Below are 23,261 nucleotides of genomic sequence, written 5' to 3'. Positions count from 1 at the left end.
CTTTGCATCAGGGGGCCAAAGTATTGGAGCTTCAGCATCAGTCCTTCCAATGAATATTCAGGGTTGATTTCTTTTAGGATAGACTGGTTTGACCTCCTTGCAGCCCAAGGGACTCTGAAGGGTCTTCTCCAGCACCACAGTTTGAAAGCATCAATTCTTTGGCACTCAGCCTTATTTATGGGCCAACTCTCACATCCATGCATGACTACTGGAAAAACCACAGCTTTGACTATAAAGAACTTTGTCAGCAAAGTGAATGGAAAACTACCTAGCCAGAAAAATGGAGAAAGAAGGAAAAAAGAAATCTTGCCATTTGCAATAGCATGGATGGATCTCAAGGGAATCACACTAAGTGAACAAAGTAAGGCAGAAAAATAAAATACCATATGATTTCACTTAAATGTGGAATTTAGAAAACAAATGAACAAACAAAACAAAAATCATTGATACAAAGAACATAATAGTTGTTACAGGGGAAGAAAGGTCGCGGGGGTGTGGGGGGAAATGGGTGAAGGGTGTCAAGAGGTACACACTTCCATTTATAAAATAAGTAAGTCATGGGAATATAATGTACAGCATAGCAACTACAGGCATAACATTGCTGTGCACACTTGACATCCGCCAAGAGAGTAAATTCTAAATGTTCTCATCAGAAGAAAGAAAAGTTAAGTTTATTCAGTGAAAAGTGATAACTAGACTAAGCGTAGTGATCCAGGGCTGGGGAACAGAAGTAAAGAGGTGATGTGCCCTGAGGGAGCAGCTCCACTGAGGCTGGCAGTGCCTAGTACTGTACTGTTTTGATAACTGTAGCTTTTAGTATAGTCTGAAGTCAGGGAGTGTGATTCTTCCAGCTCCATTCTTCTAGCTTCACATGCTTTTCTTCTGAATCTTCCCACTCCCCAGTAGGAGCTGTGTTTATGTGTCTGTCCCTCAGGTCCTGAGGACCCTGTCGCTGACTTGGTGAGTGGACTGTGGTGGACAGGATGCTGATGGCTCTGGAGCCATGTCAGAATGTGGAACCCAGGTCCATGCATGCCATTATGTCCACACTGCAGAGCTAACAATCCCAGATAAAAAGATCTGACACAAAGGAAAAATAAATCAGATCATAAGGTCCACTGAAGTCCACAGGAGATACCATCCTAAGTGGTTACAGAAAGTTTACATAAACTGAAAAGAAAGATGCTGGCATATGACCTCAGAGACATCCTAGGTTTGTTTCCAGACCACTGCAATCAACCAAATATCACAATAAGGTGAGTTATGTGAATATTCTGGATTCCTAGTGCACACAGAATTTATGTTCACACTCTACTGTAGTCTCTTACGTATGCAATAGCATTATGCCTAAAAACACAATGTACACACCTTAACTAAATATACCTTATTGCTAAAAAATGCTCACCATCATCTGATGATGCAGGGTTGCCAAAAACCTTCAATTTATTAACAACAACAAAAAAAAGTGGTATCTGCAAAGTGCACTAAAGCAAAGCCCAATAAAATGAGGTCTGCCTGTAATTCAATAACTTCCAAAGAAAAAAGTTAACTTTCTGATCATATGTTGACTAAAATTTTTTCAAAGAGAAAAAACAACTTTCATGTTCACTAATAACCTTGGTCACCAAGTTACAAAATAACAAGAAAAGCAGATCATATACAGCTTTTAGCTTTTATATGGCTGGGAAACTCTGTGAAAGTCATTTTATAATTGGAAAAAGAAATCCATGCAATATTCTTGATAAATGCAGATAAATGAAAGTAAGTTTGTAATTTTGATTTAAAACAGCTAATTTCTGCTTCCACATAGGAAGCAGAATGCTGCAAAGAACAATGAGAAAAATCTGGATAGTCTACACAAATTGTCATTTTTCTTGGGTCTATTAGAGGGAAGCCTGGCGTGCTGCAGTCCATGGGGTCGCAAAGAGTTGGACAGGATTGAGCGACTGAACTGAACTGACTGATTAGAGGTGTGAGACTGTACAGCTACCAAATAAGCTGATTTCCAAAGGAGGGGCAGAACCTCCTGGAGAGACTTGGCTTCAATTCGTTCCTTTAGGGTCAAGCCAGGAGAAACAAGGGGCTGCCCCTAATGGTGGCTGGAGACCTCAGATAACATGTTAGCAAATCATAAGAGGCCGAGGGATGTCCCTGGTGGTCCAGTGGCTCCCAATGCAGGGAGCCCAGGTTTAATTCCTGGTCAGAGAACTAGATCCCATATGCCACAACTAAGACCTGGCACAATCAAATAAATAAAAATAAATAAATACATATTTGTAAAAGGACTTTAAGAAATATAGATCAATGGAACAAAATAGAAAGCCCAGAGATGAATCCATGCACCTATGGACACCTTATCTTTGAAAAGGAGACAAAAATGTCCAGTGGAGAAAAAACAATCTCTTTAACAAGTGGTGCTGGGAAAACTGGTCAACCACTTGTAAAAGAATGAAACTAGAACACTTTCTAAAACCATACACAAAAATAAATCCAAAATGAATTAAAGATCTAAATGTAAGACCAGAAACTATAAAACTTCTAGAGGAAAACATAGGCAGAACACACTCTGACATAAATCACAGCAAGATCCTCTATGACCCACCTCCCAGAGTAATGGAAATAAAAGCAAAAATAAACAAATGGGACCTAATTAAACTTAAAAGCGTTTGCTTTTAAGAAATGAAGGAAATTCCTTCAATGAAAGAAACTACAAGCAAGGTGAAAAGGCAGCCTTCTGAATGTGAGAAAATAATAACAACTGAAACAACTAACAAAGAATTAATCTCCAAAATATACAAGCAGCTCATGCAGCTCAATACCATAAAAACAAACGACCCAATCAAAAAATGGGCCAAAGAACTAAACAGACATTTCTCCAAAGAAGACATACAGATGGCTAACAAACACATGAAAAGATGCTCAACATCACTCATTATCAGAGAAATGCAAATCAAAACCACAATGAGGTACCATCTCACGCCGGTCAGAATGGCTGCCATCTATAAACAATAAATGCTGGAGAGGGTGTGGAGAAAAGGGAACCCTCTTACACTGTTGGTGGGAATTCAAACTAGTACAGCCACTATGAAGAACAGTGTGGAAATTCCTTAAAAAACTGGAAACAGAACTGCCATACGACCCAGCAATCCCACTGCTGGGCATACATACCGAGAAAATCAGAATTGAAAGAGACACATGTAGCCCAATGTTCAATGCAGCACTGTTTACAATAGCTAGGACATGGAAGCAACCTACATGTCCAATGGCAGACAAACAGACAAGAAAGTTGTGGTACATATACACAATGGAATATTACTCAGCTATAAAAAAGAACACATTTGAGTCAGTTCTAATGAGATGGATGAAGCTGGAGCCTATTCTACAGAGTGAAGTAAGTCAGAAAGAAAAACACCAATACAGTATATTAATGCATATATATCGAATTTAGAAAAATGGTAATGACGACCCTATATGTAAGACAGCAAAAAGAGACAGATGTAAAGAGGAGACTTTTGGACTCTGGGAGAAGGCGAGGGTGGGATGATTTGAGAGAATAGCATTAAAATATGTATATTACCATATGTGAAATAGATGACCAGTCCAAGTTCAATGCATGAAACAGGGCACTCAAAGCCAGTGCACTGGGACAACCCAGAGGGATGGGATGGGGAGGGAGGTGGGAGGGGAGTTCGGGATGGGGGGACACATGTACACCTGTGGCTGATTCATGTCAATGTGTGGCAAAAACTACCACAATATTGAAAAGTAATTAGCCTCCAATTAAAAGAAATAAATTAAAAAAAAAAAGACACAGCACTCTTTAAAAAAAAAGTTCTCATTCCAAGATAAAATATTGTATCTATAGATAGTGTTAACTCAACTTACTATGGTGATCATTTTGCAAGTTTGCATTATATATTTATATATATATGGAATCATTTTGTTGTATGCCTGAAACTAATACTGTTTTATGTCAATTATGTCTCAAAAAAAATAAAGCTGAAAAGAAAAAAAAGTCTTTAGAGGCCAAGTGTGGGCCTGCAGGTACACTGGGAACAGCTGAAGAGGAATCTAGTGAGACTGCTCTCAAGGGAAATACAGAGCAAGGCAGGAGTCAGGAGGGACTGGCATGATGCCCCCACCCAGAATCATCAGTCCTATGGGCTGAGGAAAGGGCCCCAGGTCCTCCCATCCATGAGCACAGGTGAAAATCCATCACGTTTGAAGTCTCAGTTCAGTCAGTTCAGTTCAGTCACTCAGTCGTGTCTGACTCTTTGTGACTCCATGAATCACAGCATGCCAGGCCTCCCTGTCCATCACCAACTCCCGGAGTTTACTCAAACTCATGCCCATCAACTTGGTGATGCCATCCAGCCATCTCATCCTCTGTCGTCCCCTTCTCCTCCTGCCCCCAATCCCTCCCAGCATCAGGGTCTTTTCCAGTGAGTCACCTCTTCGAATGAGGTGGCCAAAGTATTGGAGTTTCAGCTTCAGCATCAGTCCCTCCAATGAACACCCAGGACTGATCTCCTTTAGGATGGACTGGTTGGATCTCCTTGCAGTCCAAGGGGCTCTCAAGAGTCTTCTCTAACACCACAGTTCAAAAGCATCAATTTTTCGGCACTCAGCTTTCTTCACAGTCCAACTCTCACATCCATACATGACCACTGGAAAAACCATAGCCTTGACCAGATGGACCTTTGTTGGCAAAGCAATGTCTCTGCTTTTTAATGTGCTATCTAGGTTGGTCATAACTTTCCTTACAAGGAGTAAGCGTCTTTTAATTTCATGGCTGCAATCGCCATCTGCAGTGATTTTGGAGCCCAAAAAAATAAAGTCTGACATGGTTTCTACTGTCTCCCCATCTATTTCCCATGAGGTGATGGGACCAGATGCCATGATCTTAGTTTTCTGAATGTTAAGACTACTGGGGAAAAATGGGAAACCATGTGGGGCCTGGGACCCAAGACCAACACCAGGCAGAGGAAGTGGGGCGGGGGTCCTTGTCCAGAATAAACATAGACACAAGGCAGATGTACGCTGTGCAGGAAGGAGGGGCAGGGAGTCCCTCACTGAGATTCAGGAGCAGGTCAGCACAGGAACCCTCGTGTCACCATAAGCCCTGTGCTGAGGACCAGACAGTAGCCCTTCATCCCTGCTGCGGGGGCAAGAGTCTTTAGAAGAGTCCTCAGCCGCACAGAAACGCAGGGACAGATGCAGGTGAAGGGAGTACCAGAAACACTGATGAAAACCACCTGGCACCCCCAGCCCTGTAAGCACAGGGAAAAGCACGCACATTCAGAGAAAGCAGATGCCTTAGCTACACAGACAGCAGCAGTGAAACAATAAGGCCCAAATACTGCTCAACCCCTAACTATACGGACTCAACATCACACATTAAACACCAGACAGAAGAGGCATGCTAATAAGCAGATAAAAATATAGTTTATCTCAGTCTTCTGTACTGTCCTTGTACACACAATGTTTGGCATACAATAAAAAAAAATTATAATTTCCAAAAAGAACTAAGAGAAAGCAATCTAGAGATAAAGCAATCAATGGAAATAGATTTGCTGGCCCAGGCAGCTGAAACTGTCAGACGGGAATTTTAAAATAACTGTAATTAATATGTTGGTGCATCTAGTGGAAAAGGAGGCAACAAGCATGAATAGGTAGGAAATTCCACCAGCGAGATGAAAACCATGAGAAGGAGTAAAAGAGAAATGCTGGGAATAAACTATATGATGTCACAAATGGAAAATTCTTGTGACAGACCAGTATGAATAGAATGAATATAGCTTTGGAAATTCAACAAGCTTGAGGATGGATCACTGGAAATCATGTGACTTCAAACACAAGGATAATAAAGTGGCAAAAGTGAGTCAGAGCATTCCAGGGCTACAGGAACCACCAGACAGTCTAACATACATTTACTTGGAATGACAGAAGAAAACTGAGAATTGGAAGAGAAGAACTACTTGAGGAAGATAATTTTAGTCGAGAATTTTCCAGGGACTTCCCTGGTGGTCTAGTGGCTAAGGACTCCGGGATCCCAACGCAGGGGCCTGGGTTCAATCCCTGGTCAGGGAACTAGATCCCACAACTAAGAGTGTGCATGCTGCGATTAAAAGATCCTGCATGCCACAACAAAGATTGAGGCTCCTGTGTGCCACAACTGAGACCTGGAGTGGCCAAAGAAATAAATTTATTTTTAAAGAAGAATTTTCCAAAAATAAGAATAAACATTAAACCACAGATCCAAGAATTCAGAGAACACTAAAAAGAATAAATACCAAAAAACAGACACCACCACAAAGAGAAGCCCACATACACTTACAGACATCATAGTTAAACTGCTGAAAGATGAAAAGCTGTACAATGTAATGAAGAGAATTCACACTGCTCATGTTACATATGGGGCTTCCTGGTGACTCAGCAGGAAAGAATATGCTTGCAATGCAGGAGTCACAGGAGACTTGGGTTCAATTCCTGGGTCAGGAAGATCCACTGGAGAAGGGAATGGCTACCCACTCCAGCATTCTTGCCTGGAGAATCCCATGGACAGAGAAGCCTGGTGGGCTACAGTCCATGAGGTCACAAACAGCGGGACACGACTGAGCGACTGAGCACCCAGGCACTCATGTTAACTATGAAAGCTGCTGAGAGATCACATCCTAAAAGTCATCAATTATAAGGAAAAACTTTTCCTTTTCTTTAATTCTGTATATGTATATATGATATGATGCATATTCACTAAACTTACTGTGATAATCAATTCATGATGTAAGTCCAATCATTCCATATACCTTAAACTTACACAGTGCTGTATAACTATTATATTTCAATAAAACTAGAGGAAAAAAAACTTTTTTGAAGAAAAAAGCTTGAAGGTAGCCATAGGAAAAGAGTACTTTATACACAGAAGAGCGAACACAAGATGTACAGGACACTTTTTTTAAAGAAAGCAGACTTTGAGTTCATGAGGCAGAAGGAGGATGGGAGGGACCCCCTCCTAGGGGAAGACTGGGATGTTGAGACTCGTAAGGTCACGGGCACCAAGAAGATGCAGAAGATTTACCACCCAGGGGGTTTCCTGAGGAGAAAGGGGCAGAGGCTGCCAGCCAGGCCAGCTGGCTCGAGCAGCGCAGGGTCAGTGGTGATGGAAGGGGCTCTGACATCGGGCTGAGCTCTCGAGGTGTGAGTTCCTGCCGGCCCCACTCCTGGCGGGAGAGCACAGGTTTTCTTACTACTTTCTTATTGGCTTTTGCCTCAGGTGTGGAGCCAAAAGGGAGGGAGGAGAGAAAGTTGTGTATGGTCCAACATCAAAAGTGGAGCCTCACCCTTTACTACATGGATAGGACAGCAGACAGAAACTCAATTGACAGAGAGATGAGGGGCACTGGAAATGGCAAAGTTGGAGGTGACTAGAGAAGATTTTTCTTACTGTAAATCACAATGGAAGATAATCTACAGCTTCTGATTCCAGACAAAGTACACATTTCACCCCGTTCCTCACTGTGTATAAATAAAGCTCTTCACAAACACACAGAGCAGCTGGCAGGATACTCAGGGGCAGAGAAGAGGAGGTAGGCATGGGGATCTTGACTGAAGTATAGCCAGGCACTGTGTTCCTCTGACAGATCCTTGCCTGGGAGTCACAAGGGCCACAACCCACAAATGCCAGCATGCCCTGTACAGGCCAACAGCCTCCGAGGGGAGCCTCTTATCTCTGCCCCAAAGCCTTGACAAAGGGCAGTCCTGCAGGATAGAACCCACTCACTGCAGAGGAAACCTCAAAACAGCCACTCCACCCTCACCCCACCCAACACTGCAGCCAGAGGGATGGACAGCAGGCAGAGCCTTGGTGCCCTATGCTGACAAGGGTCCCCTCATACTGGAGCAGGGCCATGGAGACTGGGGAAAGTTCTGTGACCCGCCTTGTCTGCAGGCAGAGGTGACCTGTCGACTGTTCTGTCCTACACTAACGTGAGCAGAGGCGTTGATTTGCTCCACATCTCACTCCACACTAACTATGGAGGGGTCCCCAGCTACCATTTCCATCTCCCCATCACCAGGCAGTACTACTGCAGAGACTGTGGCAGACTCACACTCACTCAGCAAACAGGAACAAGGAGGCAGCACCCATCAGCGGGGAGGGTTGAGGATAACAAAGAGGAAAGAGCTCGAGACAGGGACATTAAATCTGTGCGTGGAGTCCTGGGCAGACCCCCAAGCAGCCCAGACATGACCAGCCGAAAGAGCACATCAAAGGACTGAAGAACTGCACTCCACGTCAAATGCCAGCCTCTGGGGAGCACGAAGCTGGGCAGGACACCGTTGTGATCTGACTGGCCTCTGCACTGCAGCCCACAGAGGTGTGCCAGAACACGCACTCTGACCCCAGCTGGTTGAGTGCCTGCCAAAAGCAGCCTGAAATGGAAACTGGGATCTCATAAACTAACACTCAATTTGTCCTGGCACATCCTACAATTACTCATCATAGTAAGATCCGGAAAATCTCAACTCGAATGGGAAAAAGCTATCAGCAGAGCCAACACCAAGATGATACAGATGTTCTAATTACCTGACAAGAATTTTACAGGCACTATCATAAAAATGTTCCAAGGCACATACAGTAAATCTGAGAAAAGAGGAAAAAATAGAAACTTTGTCAAGAAAATGAAGACTTAAGAAGAACCCAATAAAAACTTGAGAGCTGAAAAAAAAAATGAAAATTTAAAACTCACTGAATGGACTGAACAGCAGGTGGAGGTGATATTAGAAAGAATCCGTGAACCGGAAGACAGAAAAACAGAAATTATCCAATTTCAACAGGGAGAGAATAGATTTTGAAAATGAGCAGAATCTTAGTAACAATATGTGGGACAACAACAAAATGATCTAATATTCTTGTTATGGGAGACCCAGCAGGAGAGAATGAGTGTAACGCTGAAAAAATAAATAATGACTGAAAACTTAGTGAATTTGAAAAAGAAACTTACATATTCAGGGAGTTAAGCAAACCCTAAACTGGATAAACTGAAAGAAACTCATGCCTGGATATATCATAATCAAATTCCTGAAAAAGAAAGACAAAGAAAAATCTTGAAAACCACCAGAAACAAATGATGTGTTACTTGATGTGAACAGTGAAACTATTCCTGTGACAGCATGTTTCTCATTAAAAATCATGAACTCCAGAAAGAAGCATTTTTCAAGTGCTGAGAGAAAAAAAAGCTGTCACCCAGAATTCTATATTTAGCAAAACTATGTTTCAGGGACAAAGGTGAAATAAAGGTATTCTCAGAAGAAGGAAATCTAAGGAATTTGTTGTTAGCAGACCTGCTCTAGTAAAAACAAAAAAATGCTACAGGAAGTTCTTCAGATGGAAAGGAAATGACAATGGAAGGAAACCTGGAACATGAGGAAGGAGAAGGAGCAGCAAAAAGGGCGTGTCAGTCTTCCACAGTTGTAAAATGTGGATGGTTCAGAAGAAGGACACCTGTGGATCTAGAGTCTGAGTGGCTTAGCTGGTTCTCTGTCTCAGCATCTCACCAGGCTGCACTCAAGTGCCATGGGGCTGTGCTCCTTTTGGGATCTTGAGGCCTTCCTCCAAACTCACATGGTTGTGGGAAGAACTGGATTCCTCAAAGCTGTAGGACTGCAGCCCTCAGGTCCTGCAGCCTGCCACATGCTCCCTGCCCCCTGGCCCTCTACAGACAGTTCACATCACAGCAGCCTGTCCTACCAGGGCTCCTGTGACCAGGTTACACCACCTGCACCAAGGCATAAGTCCCTGCGCCACTGTCAGGGTGGAGTCAGTGAAGCCCCACAGGAGCTCTGCATGCACCCCAGGCTGGATGTGCACACTACACCCAAACAGAAAAAGGATTTAATGGTAGTAATATCAAACAGGTCAGGCAACACAATGCCAGAGAAGTGGCCAGGGCACAAAGCTACTTGCCACATCACAAACCAACAACCTGAATGAAAAAAGATAATCAAAAGGCACCAGCGCTGAGATTACTTGGAGGTTGGAATTAATCTGACAAGGATTTAAAGCAGTCATGATGCTTCAGTGAGCAATTACATACGCACTTAAATAAAAAACAGGAAAACGTCAGCAAATAAACAAACAGAAGACATAAAAACAGAACAGAAGGGAAATTATAGAACTAAAAAAAAGTGATAATTGAAATTAAAACTCTCTGGACAGTTGTTGTTCAGAAGTAAATTGGAGATAGTAGAGGAAATAAACAGTGAATGGAAAGACCAATCAATAGAAATTTCCAATCTGAACAACAGAGAGAATATAGACTTTAAAAAAGAAGAAAAACAGCACCTCGGGAACTTGTGAGATGATTACCAAAAAAATCTAACAATTGTATCATTGGAGTCTTGGGGAAAAAGGAGAAAGAGTATGAAGCTGAAAAAAATATTTGAATAAAAATGACTGAAAATAATTTTTTTTTAATTCAACTAATCCAAAAGTAGGCAGGAAAAGATGAAAAAGAGGACAAGGAACAGATGGAACAAACAGAAAAGAACTAACAACCTGGCAGACTTAGATTCAATTCTATCACTAGTGATGCTAAATGTAAATAGTCTAAAATACCCAATTAAAAAGGCAGAGATTGTCAGATTAGATGAAAAACCAAAACCCAACATATTCATCTAAAAGAAATTCAATTAAATATAAAGACATATAAACTCAATATAAACATAAAACTCAATTAAATATAAAAACTTTTATATGTTATGAAAGGATGGAAGAAGATACACCACCAGGCAAACACTAATAAATAGTATAACATTAGTATGATAGTGGTTATATTAATATCAGAAAAATAGACTTCAGAAGAAGGAATATTACCAGTGATAAAGAAGAACATTACAGGATAATGAAGGGGTCAAGTCATCAAGAAAACATCATATATCCCTCAAAAAGTTAAACAGAATTACTATTTGATCCAGGAATTCCACTTCTGGGCATATACCCAAAATAATTCAAACAGGGATTCAAACAGGTATCTGTACACCAGTGTTCATAGCAGTATTATTCACGGTAGCCAAAATGCATAAACAACCCAAATTTCCATCAACAGATAAATGGACAAACAGTGGAATATTATACAACCTTTAAAAAGACTGAATTCTGGGGCTGCCTTGGTGGCTCAGTGGTGAAGAATCCATCTGCCAATGCAGGAGACACAGGTTCAATCCAATCCAGGAAGATCCCACATTCCATGGAGCAACTAGGTCCATGAGTTACAACTATACTCTGTGCTCTAGAGCCTGGGAGCTGCAATTACTGAGCTTATATGCCACAACAACTGAAACCCATGCACCCTAGAGCCTGTGTTCCTCAACTAGAGAAGCCACTGCAATGAGAAGCCTGTGTACCACAACTTAGCGAACAGAAACAGAGTAGCCCCTACTCACTACAACTAAAGCAGTATTGAGCATTTTTTTTTTTAATATTCAGAGGTTAAAAATCACAACCTGCCTACTATTGGGGCCATTTTCCCCATTCTGAGCACCACCTCACTCTTGGAGCTACATGTAGTTTGCTGTGAAATTAGTTCTTTAAGCAAAAGCCATCTTGTGTGAATCAGTGAAGAAGGGTAGGAAGACAAATCCATACGCAGAGTGTGTCTATTCCACGAGGATAAATCAATACCCCTGTCCAATAAGTCAATTAGACAGGAGCGGTCCAATGGAATCAACAACCTTGTGCTCACAGATCTGTTCTTCCCTGGTGGCTCAGAGGTAAAGAATCCACCTGCAGTGCGGGAGACACAGGTTCAATCCCTGGGTCAGGAAGATTCTCCTCGAGTAGGAAATGGCAACCCAGTCCAGTATTCTTGCCCGGGAAATCCCATGGACAGAGGAGCCTGGTGTGCTTAATGGACATTTGACTTGCTTCTACTTTTGACTATTATGGATATTGCTGCTATGAGCAAGTTTTTGCATATACCTATATTTTCAATTTTTTAGGGGGGGTCATGTATTTAGAAGTAGAATTCATGAGTCAAAAACAGTTAACTCCATGTTTGAAATTTTTTAAGAACTGCCAGACTGTCTTACAAAGTAGCTGCAATCGTTTTCCATTCCCACCAGCAATGTATGATGGTTCCAATTTCTCCCCATCCTAATTCTTGTTTGACTGTCCTTTCTATTGCAGTTATTCTAGTGGATATGAAGCTATGTCGTTCCTTTTTATCATGTTCTTGTATGACGTGGGCAACCTCATGGTATTGAGTGAACAGATCACCCTGCTTGTTTCCTCTCTGAGCAGTGTGAAAACCATATTTTGTGTTCCACATAATGCTCTGGAGCCTGACTGCCAGAGGTGATGTGGGAAGAGCTCAGCCGAGACTGTTTTTCCTGGAGTATCTGATCTCCCATCTCTTCACCAAGGTTTTCTAAATGTCCCTGGAAGCATTTCCTACCCCCTGTGTAGGAGGTGATGCCATAACCCCTGGGGAACATCCCAAGCTCTGGATCCATTCTCTCTGGCTCAAGGTGGAACCCCCACCTCCATCAGAGTCCATCCTGGTTGCTCCCCAGCCGCCCTATTCACCACGCTCCCCTCCTCCGCAGACAGGGACCGATAAGGATACCCAACCCACTGCCAGCTAGCCTCTCTCCTGAGGCAGAGTTCCCAAATTGTGGTGATTCGCCACCAATACCACTTGCAGGAGTAACCTGGCACACATGAGCAATAACTTGTTCTTCTCTTACCATTTCTGGACTTTTTTTTTGTGGGGGGGAGGTTGGTTGTCTTTTTCCTTGTTTCCTGCCAGGTTTATTTGTTTGCTTGTTCTTTGTGGCAAGGATGCGCCAGTTTAACCACGGTGTTCGTCTCACTTAGTATTTGAAAAGGGAGATGCTCTGATCCAGCCACTCTCTCCAGGTCTTAGCAATGCGTTTAGGTCTCTAGCTTACTCTTTAGTTTACTCCTGAGATGCTGGGCCACAACACAGACCCTGAGCCCTGCTCTCCTGCAGTCTCAGTAAACCACGTCCAGTGTCTTAATCAAAGCTGCCCCACTCCTGTGTAAAAGCATGTTTATAAAGGACAATTTCAATACTTCAAACCCAAGAATTTATACCAAACCGCATACCCTCTAACCTTCTTATGACAGTTCACACACTCTGGCTTGGACAGAGGGAAACTTGAGAGCACACATGAAGGAACCTGCCTGCCTTTTCAAGCTCTCCCTGACCTATCTGAAAAGCAGCATCAGTTACAGAGTGCTTTCCATTCACTGGTAACGGAATGAATCAGAACTATCTCCAAATTCCTTACCTGATCATGTGCCAAAAATAAATGCAATTCTGGCACAAAGTACTTTAAAAGTGAAGAAAGCAAAGTTGTGTGGCGTACAGAAGACATCTAAAGATTTTAAATCTTGACGTGTAAAAATCTATTCTTTTCCTTTTTGGTTGCACAGTGCAGCATGTGGGATCTTAGTTCCCCAACCAGGGATCAAACCCAAGCCCCCAGTGGTGGAAGCATGGAATCTTAACAACTGGACTGCCAGAGAAGTCCCTTGAAACATAAAATCCTCTAAAAATTTTTACAGGCACCATAAACCAATGCTCCTCAGCAATTTGCAGAAATCAGATTCACATGGTGTTGTGGCCAATATTTATTTAGAGCCAATTTCTGTATGTCACCACCCTGCAACTGTCTCACCCGCCGGAGTCCAGAATCCCACTCAGGGGCTTCAATACCTGCAAGACCCCTATGGCATTCATTCAGCAGCGAATATGAGGGCCACTGTCTGCATGATGCTGTGCTGGGGACAGTGGTGTGGAGAGAGCAATAAATAACACAACACCTGCCCACCAGGAGTTACTGGGGTGAGAGGAAGAACGCTGACAAAGCAGATAGACGTTCTTCAAAGTAATGACACATGGCATGCTGCAGTGATAAATTCTGAATTTCTAGAGAACAGTCATCTGAAGGTGGTGACCAACACGGTGCCCAGCCTGTGATGAGCCATGAAACAGCCTCTGATCGGAGTTCCCACAACAGGGGAACAGAGTCTAAAGGTCAGACCCAAACAAGACAGTTGGCTGCCAGCTGAGGCTCCTGCAACTGACTAGAGATCACCCCCACCTTCTCTGCTGCCCTTTAAACATGCCATTCTATTAGACTTCCTTCAAGGGGCCTGTTAGGGAAACTAAAATGGAGGAAGTTTTGTTCAGGCTTCAGAAGCAGGAGAGCAGACCTCTAACCTGCCTGGATTGTGCCTCTGTGACAGAGCACAGCAAGCGCAGATCATAGCAGCCGTTGCTGTGCATCATTATTCTGCACCCTGTTACCAGGCAATGGGCCCTGCTCAGCTATTGGTCAGTGCCAAAGTGGGCCCCACCCACAAGCAACAATTGTCAACGAACAACTATTAGCAGTCCTGCTCAGTTATTGGTCAGCACCACAGTGGGCCCCGCCCACAAGTAACAAACTGCCAATGAGCGACCATCAGGGGAGTGATTCAACAGGTAGGTGCCCTGATGGTCATCAGGTGGAGAGTGAGGTAAGAGGCGGATCCCAGCACGCTCCCGGAGGATCTCAAGCCTGTTCCCTGGCCTTGGGCAAGCAGGTGAGCTGGAGGTCCAGGGACCAGGCAGGGGACTGTGTCCTGCAGGGCTCCAGAGCCCTCGCCAAGGCCACCCACTAGTCTTGGCCCAGGCCTTGAGGAGCAGTGAACCTCTCCCCCTTCCCTATCTCTGTGACCTAATAGCAGAGGCCGTCTGCCTAGGTTGCAGTCTGTGAAACCTGGTCAACACCTTTAGGTGGCCTGAAGAGACTGAGGGCCAGTTGGGTTGGGTGCCTGGCTCCCTCAGCGATGACAGCTGGGCAGGGTGTGGGGACCTGGCCCTGAGGGAGCTGCCAGCTGAGCTCTGCCTCCTCTTAGCCAGGATGGGGACACTGGAGGGTGACAGCTGTGCCTTGGGATCTTGCCCTTTCTTGCTGGGACAGACAGTAACATTCGTTTGGTGGAGATTTACAGGAATATCATTACTTGACCATCACTGGACCTCAAGAACAAAGGATCTGACACCAAGAAATCTTCAACAGCTAACCACACCCCTCCCTTCCCTTTTGCTTTATAAAGGGCTCTGCTAAGTTTTCAGTAACTCTGGGGTCCTTAGGGCATAGGCCATCCATCTCCTTGCATGAACCTGTAATAAACCTTTCTCTGTTCCAAACACCAATGTTTTAGTATTCTTTGATCTCACTGCGCATTGGGCACACGGACTTGGGGTTTTGGTAACACCTGGATTCTGTGCCTGCTGGCAGGTGTAGCAAGTCAGGCAGCACTTTAGATAAGGGAGTAGGTCTTGAATTTTTGAGTCCCTGAGGATCTGGTCAACCACCACCCAGCCCCCTGCCCCCCACACACACCCCCAGAATCTAACAAAATCCTATGATTCACAATGTGAAAAGAACAGCATTGTAAAAAGGTTAAAGTTAACCAGAGCTGCATTTTTGCGCACAAACTGATGAAATCACTCTGCAGCCCGGGATCACATGTGACAGCCCTGGAACTGTCTCACCATGGACACACTGCCCAAGACCCTCTCCCACCTGGGACTCCAGATTGTTGTAACAAGGAATTTCCCACAACTGTTAAGTCTGGCTGTAGGTCAGCCCAATCTAATGATGAGTATGCTGTTACTTCTCTCTATTGTTTCTATTTATTTTTTTAATGACTGTACATTGAAATTAAGTTAAAAAATCTGTTAAAAATTGAAATTATTTATGTGTGGAATGAGTAGTTTGTTTTGCTAACAAACCCTTCAAACCTAGGTTCAAAATTAATCCTTCACAATTAGGACTACTGGCAAAATAAGGCCCATGTATGAGTTCCATGGACTGTACAGTCCACGGGGTCACAGAGTCAGACACAATTGAGTGACTCTCACTTTCACATGAGTTCCTCATTCATAACTTTTGAGAACCTCTTCATCTTCCCACTAGTTCTCTGAGGCCATTGGCTCCATCAAATCCTTGATAGGAACTATCCCCGATTTGCTTATATTCTTTAGGTTCCTTTAGGTGTTGTTTTTAGTCACTAAGTCACGTCCAACACTTTTGAGACCCCCATAGTCTAACCCACCAGGCTCCTCTGTCCATGGGATTCTCCAGCAAGGATTCTGGAGTGGGCAGCCATTCCCCTCTCCAGGGGATCTTCCCAACCCAGGGATCAAACCCACGTCTCCTGCATTGGCAGGCAGACTCTTTACCACTGGGTGACTAAGGAAGCTGAGGTCTGCTTGTAAAACAGCTTAGGAAGAAGTTCATCCATTGCCTCTTGTGCAGTCAGTCTTCTCAGTTTTCACCTTTCAAACACTGGACACTGGTCATTTAACTCAGGCCCCAAAGCCATACGGTAGCCAGCGGTCAGGACACACACTGCACACCGCCAGCAGTTCTGTCACCTCCCCGCTCCTCCTCACGTGGGAGTAACAGCAGTGGAGAGTCTCTTCTATGCAGAGCTGATTCTATGGAGCAGATTCTTGGGAAATCTTTACCATAATTAACAAAGGGCCCGCTTCCTGGAAGGACAGGTCCTCCTTGAAATACCTGCTCAGCCCAGTCTCAAGTACCCAGGTAGGGTAAGAAAGTCTCCTGTCTCTAGAAAAGAAAGTCTCATGCAACCCAGGCTGCCCACCTGAAGTGCTGCCTGTTCTGTGCCCAGGTTCATGGTCCCAGGAAAAAACAAGTCAAGACTGGCTGCTTCTGGGCATATGACGGGAAAGCAACTGTAATGGGGAAGCCCCACCTAGTGCCCAGGGCTGGAACTGCTACTTGACCAGACCAACACACACCTGCCCAGACACAACTCCTGGGTCCTAAAGGCCAAGTAGGACCTTCCCTGGTGGTTTCACTGGTAAAGAATCGACCTGCAACGCAGCAGATGTGGGTTCAATCCCTCGGTCAGGAAGATCCCCTGGAGGAGGAAATGGCAACTCACTCCAGTATTCTTGCCTGGGAAACTCCATGGACAGAGGAGCCTGGCAGGCAGAGAGGTGGACATGACTAAGCAACTAAACCACTACCACGAAAAGGCGTTATAGCACCAAATGATTCAGTTCCCGTTTCAGGTAAACTGTAATTTATTCTGGCAAAGAAACATGTTTTTGTCACCTGAGATTTATGGAGATATTCTCAAAAATATTTTATAGCTAAATATCTCATAACCTGGTTAATTACATCTTCTGGCTATTGACACAGATGTTTAAAAAGTAACACTGCTGTCACGGTGGGCTTGCTAAAGATCACTGGTCTTGTGGAACTGGCTGTATGTGACAGTCTACATAAGAGGCTAAAAATACTATACACAGATTCTTGATGTTCTTACACAAATCACTAAAAATTAAGCATATATGCAGGGCTTCCCTGGTGACTCAGTGGTGAAGAGTCACCTGCCAATGTAGTGGACACAGGTTCAATTCCTCGTCTTGGAAGATTCTACATGACAACTTAGCCCATGCGCCATAATTACTGAGCCTGTGCTCTAGAACCTGGGAGCCACAACTACTTAAACCCAAGAGCCCTAGAGCCTGTGCTCTGCAATAAGAGAAGCCACTGCAATAGCCCCTTCTCTCTGCAACTAGAGAAAAGCCCATGCAAAAATGAGGACATGGCACAGCCAAAAAAATTTTTTTTTAATTTAGAAAAGCATACAGAACAGATTACAAGTGAGAAGGTGAGTATGATTAAAGCCAAACCAGATGTTAAGACACTAGAAGAGCAACTTCAGGGAGGCCAAATAGAAGAGGTGATTCTTCAGGCTGAAAATAAACTAAGTCTGGGAAGAAAAATGGTTCAGTGGAAACCACGGGAGTCTTTAGCAGAGGAGCCTCCAGACAACCAATGGAAATGGCTAACATAAATATCATTAAATAACTTGTGTGTTGATGGGAAACTGATGTAAATAAATATTGTTATATCAGGAAAATAGCAACACATACCCAATTTAAAGGGAAAAATGCCAAAAGCCTGTAAATGTTTTTAAAGAAAATTATTAAAACCCAAAAAGACCTACAAAAACAAATATAAAACAATTAATAAAATGGAAATAAAAATATACATGTCAATAATAACCCAGAATGTAAAGGAATTAAATGCTCCAACCAAAAGAAACAGACTGAATGGATACAGAAACAAGACCCGTATATATGCTGTGTCTGCAGGACACCCACTTCGGACTTAGGGACACATAAAGACGGAAAATGAGACGGAAAAAGATACTCCATGCAAATGGAAATCAAGAGAGAGAGTTTGTATCAGACAAAATAGAATTTAAAATAAAGACTGCTACAAGAGACAAAGGAGGACACTACACAATGATCAAGGGATCAGTCTAAGACAATGATTAATGACTGCACATACAGATGCAACCAACACAGTAGCACCTCAATATATAAGGCAAACACTAACAGCCATGACAGAAGAAATCAATAGTAACATAGAAATAGTGGGAAACTTTAACACCCTACTTACATCAAAGGACAGATCATCCAGATAGAAAATCAGTAAGGAAACACATGCCTTAAATGACACATTAGGTGAGATGGACTTAATTGAAAATTCCACCCAAAAGCAGAAGAATACACATTCTTATCAAGTGCACTCAGAACACCCTCCACGACTGATCACATGCTGCATCACAAAGCAAGCCTCAATAAATTCAAGAAAATTGAATATCAAGCACATTTTCTGACCACAACGCCACGAGGCCAGAATTCAACTACCAGGAAAACCCCACAAACAACACAAACAAGTGGAGACCAAACAATATGCTACTAAACAACCAATGGATCACTGAAGAAATCAAACAGGAAATCAAAAATACCTAGAAACAAATGAAAACAAAACCACAACAATCCAAAATCTATGGGATGCAACAAAAGCATTTCTAACAGGGAATTATATAGCGACACAAGCTTACCTCAGCAAACAAGAAAAATCTCAAATAAACAACCTAAACTTATACCTAAAGCAATAAGAGAAAATACAAAAAACAAAAACAGGCAAAAAATATATATAAATTTTAAAAAAATAGAAAAGATCAATAAAACTAAAAGCTGGTTCATAAACAAAATTGATGAACCTTTAGCTTGACTCATAAAGAAAATGAGGTAATGGGCCCCCATCAATAAAATCAAAAGTGAAAAAGGAGAAAACTACAACTGACACCAGAGAAATACAAAGAATCATGTGAGACTATTACAAACAACTATATGCCAACAAAATGGACAACCTGGAAGAAATGGACAAATTCTTAGAAAAACACAACCTTTCAAGACAGAACCACAAAGAAACAGAAAATATAGACAGATCAAGCACAAGTAATCAAATTGAATCTGTGATTTAAAAACTTCCAACAAACCGAAGTCCAGGACCAAATGGCTTCACAGGTGGAGTCTAACATTTACAGAAGAAATAATACTTATCCTTCTGAAACTCTTTCCAAAAACTGCAGAGAAAGGAACACTCCAAAACTCTTATGAGGCCAGCAACACCCTGATCCCAAAACCAGACAAAGATATCACAAAAAACAGAAAATTACAAGCCAATTATCACCGATGACCAGACAAGCAAAAATCCTCAGCAAAACCGTAGTAAACCGAATCCAACAGTACAGTAAAAGGATCCCACACCGTGCATGATCAAGTGGGATTCATCCTAGGGATGCAAGGATTTTTCAATATCCACAAATCAGTCAATGTGATGCACCATATTAAGAGACTGCAGGAAAAAACATATGATTATCACAAGATGCAGAAAAGCATCTGATAAAATCTAACATTTCTGATAATAACTCTCCAGAAAGTAGGCATAGAGGGAACCTACCTCAACATAATGAAGGCCATACATAACAAGCCCAGCGCCAACATCATACTCAAGGGTGAAAAGCTGAAAGCACTGCCTCCAAGATCAGCTACAAGACAAAGATGCCCTCTCTCACCACTTTTATTCAACAGAGTTTTGGAAGTTCTTGTCACAGTAGTCAGAGAAAAAAAAAGAAATAATAAGGGCTTCCCTGGTGGCTCAGATGGTAAAGCATCTGCCTGCAATGCAGGAGACCTCGGTTCGACCCCCGGGTCAGGAAGATCCCCTGGAGAAGGAAATCACAACCTACTCCAGTATTCTTGCCTGGAAAATTCCATGGACGGAGGAGCCTGACGTGCTATACAGTCCATGGGGTCGCAAAGAGTAGGACACGACTGAGCGACTTCACTTCCACTTCCAAACTGGAAAAGAAGTAAAACTGTCACTGTTTGTAGATGTGATACTATATGCAGAATATTCTAAAGGCACTACCATAAAACTACTAGGGCTCATCAATGAATTTGGTAAATTTGAAGGATACAAAATTAACATACAAAAATCTCTTGCATCTCTATACACTATCAGTGAAACATAGACAGAAATTAAAGAAACAACCCCATTTACCACTGTATAAAAAAAAATAGATTGAAATAAACCTACCTAAGGAGGCAGAAGGCCCATACTCCAAGAACTATAAGATGCTAAGATGAAAGAAACTAAAAACCACACACACAAATGAAAAGATATGCCATATTCTTGGACTGGAAGAATCTATGATGTCAAAATGACTATACTACCCAAGGCAGTCTGTTGATTCAATGCAATCCCTAACAAAAATACCAATGGCATTTTTCACAGAACTTGAACAAGTAGCCAAAACAATCCTGAGAGAGAAGAATGGAGCTAGAGGAACCATACTCCCTGGCTTCAGACTATACTAAAAGCTACCGTTATTAAAACAGTATGGTACTGACACAAAAGCAGACATAAAGTTCAATGGGTCAATTAATTTATGACACAGGAGGCAAAAACATACAAGAGAAGAAAAGACAGTCTCTTCAATAAGTGCTCCCAGGAAAACTGGATAGTTACATGTAAAAGAATGAAACTAGAATATTCTCTAACACTATATACAAAATAAACTCAAAATGGATTAAAGATCAGATACTATGAAACTCCTAGACGAAACATAAGCAGAACACTCTTTGACATAAATTGCAGCAACATTTTTTGGAATTACTTCTAGATTCTAACAGAAGCAAAGCAAAAACAAACAAAAAAGACCTAATTGAACTAAAAAGCTTTTGCACAGGAACGGAAACCACAAGCAAAACAAAAGACAACATACAAACTGGGAGAAAATATTTGTAAAGAAGGCAACCAACAAGGCTTAATCCCCCAAATATACAAACAGCTTGTACAACTCAATATAAACAAACAAACAAACAAAAAAACCCAATCAAATAATGGGCAGAAGTTCTAAACAGACATTTCTCCAAAGAAAACACACAGATGGCCAACAGGCATATAAAAAGACTCTCATATCATTAATTATTACAGAAATGTAAGTGAAAATATCATGAAGTATCACCTCACACAAGTCAAAATGGCTATTATCAAAAAGTCTAAGTTATCAACAATAAATGCTGGAGAAGTTGTGGAGAAAAAGGAACCCTTCTACACTCTTGACAGGAATGTAAATTGGTTCAGCCACTATGGAGAAAAGTATGGGCACTCCTTCAAAAACCAAAAATAGAACTACCATATGATTCAGCAATCTTACTTCTTGGGCATATATCCAGAAAAGATGAAAATTCTTAACTCAGAAGTATACAAACACCCCAGTGTTCACAGCAGCACTATTTACAACAGCCAAGATGTGGAAGCAACCTAAATGTCCATCCAGAGAGGAATGGATAAAGATGTGGTACATATAGTACAATGGAAAATTACTCAGTCCTTCACTGGAAGGACTGATGCTGAAGCTGTAGCTCCAATACTTTGGCCACCTGATACAAAGAGTTGAATCATCGGAAAAGACCCTGATGCTGGGTAAGACTGAAGCAGGAGAAGAAGGGGAGAACAGTGGATGTGATGGTTGGATGGCATCACCAACTCAACAGACTTGAGTTTGAGCAAGCTCCAGGAGATGCTGAGGACAGGGAAGCCTAGCATGCTGCAGTCCAGGGGGTTGCAAAGACTCAGACACAACTGAACGACTGAACAACAACAAATTACTCGGCCATAGAAAAGAATGAAATAATGACATTTGAAGCAACATGGATGAATCTAGAGATGATCACACTAAGTGAAGCAAGTCAGACAGAGTAACACAAATACCATATATCACTTGTATGTGGAATCATAAAAATTATACAAATGAACTTATTTACAAAACAGAAATAGACTTGCAGACACAGAAAAGAAATTTATGGTTACCAGAGCAGAAAGGCTGGGAGAGATAAATTGGGAATTGGGGATTAACATACACACAGTACTCTAAATAAAACAGATTACCAACAAGGTCCTACTGTATAGCACAGGAATGACAGTCAATATTTGTAATAACCTATAATGGAAAAGAATCTGAAAAAATGCACACACACACACACAACTAAAAGGAAGTGGCAACTCACTATAGTATCCTTGTCTGGAAAATTCCATGAACAGAGGAGCCTGGTGGGCTACAGTCTGGGCGTCGCAAAGAGACAGAAACAACTCAGTGACTCAACAACATACATAACTGAATCACTCTGCTATACACTTGAAACACTGTATATTGACTACACTTGAATTTTAAGAAGTTAACTAAAAATGTTTTTGAAAAAAAGAGCTTTTGGATTAATAAATGTTTTTCTATCCAAGAAAGGGTCTACAATAGATCTTATAAAGACTCAAAAGCATTTATCACACTAACACATTTTTAAATATGTCCACTGTGTGTTAATGAACCAGCCAATTATGAATAAATCTATTAGAATGGACTAATACCCTGAAAAAGAAACATTTCACTTCTTAATAATAAAAGAAAGTTGCTATGATTATTCAAGATTATGTTTTAATATAAAAAACATAACAGAAGTCTGCAAAATTTTTAAAGTAACTTGTATTTTTATTTATTTTCTAGTACTCTTGCAACCTTTTATATTACTAACAAAATTGCAATCACAGGAACCAGACACAAAGTTTCTGCATTTATTTCAAACAATCATACAGAAAGACCACACTACACAGACATTATTACACTGCAAAACTCAGAGATGACTGAAGTTTAGATAGATAACTTTATTTAGCTGAAGAATGAAAAGATTTTCCACTCTTTGCAGTTATAGCTCAAATGTTTTTTACGGCAGATGACATTCAAGTTGGAGATACAAATGATACACTCTGAGGTAAGTAATATAAAA

Source organism: Cervus elaphus, chromosome 13 (assembly GCF_910594005.1).
Source record: "Cervus elaphus chromosome 13, mCerEla1.1, whole genome shotgun sequence".
Classification (NCBI taxonomy): domain Eukaryota; kingdom Metazoa; phylum Chordata; class Mammalia; order Artiodactyla; family Cervidae; genus Cervus; species Cervus elaphus.
This window is presented reverse-complemented; position numbering follows the sequence as displayed.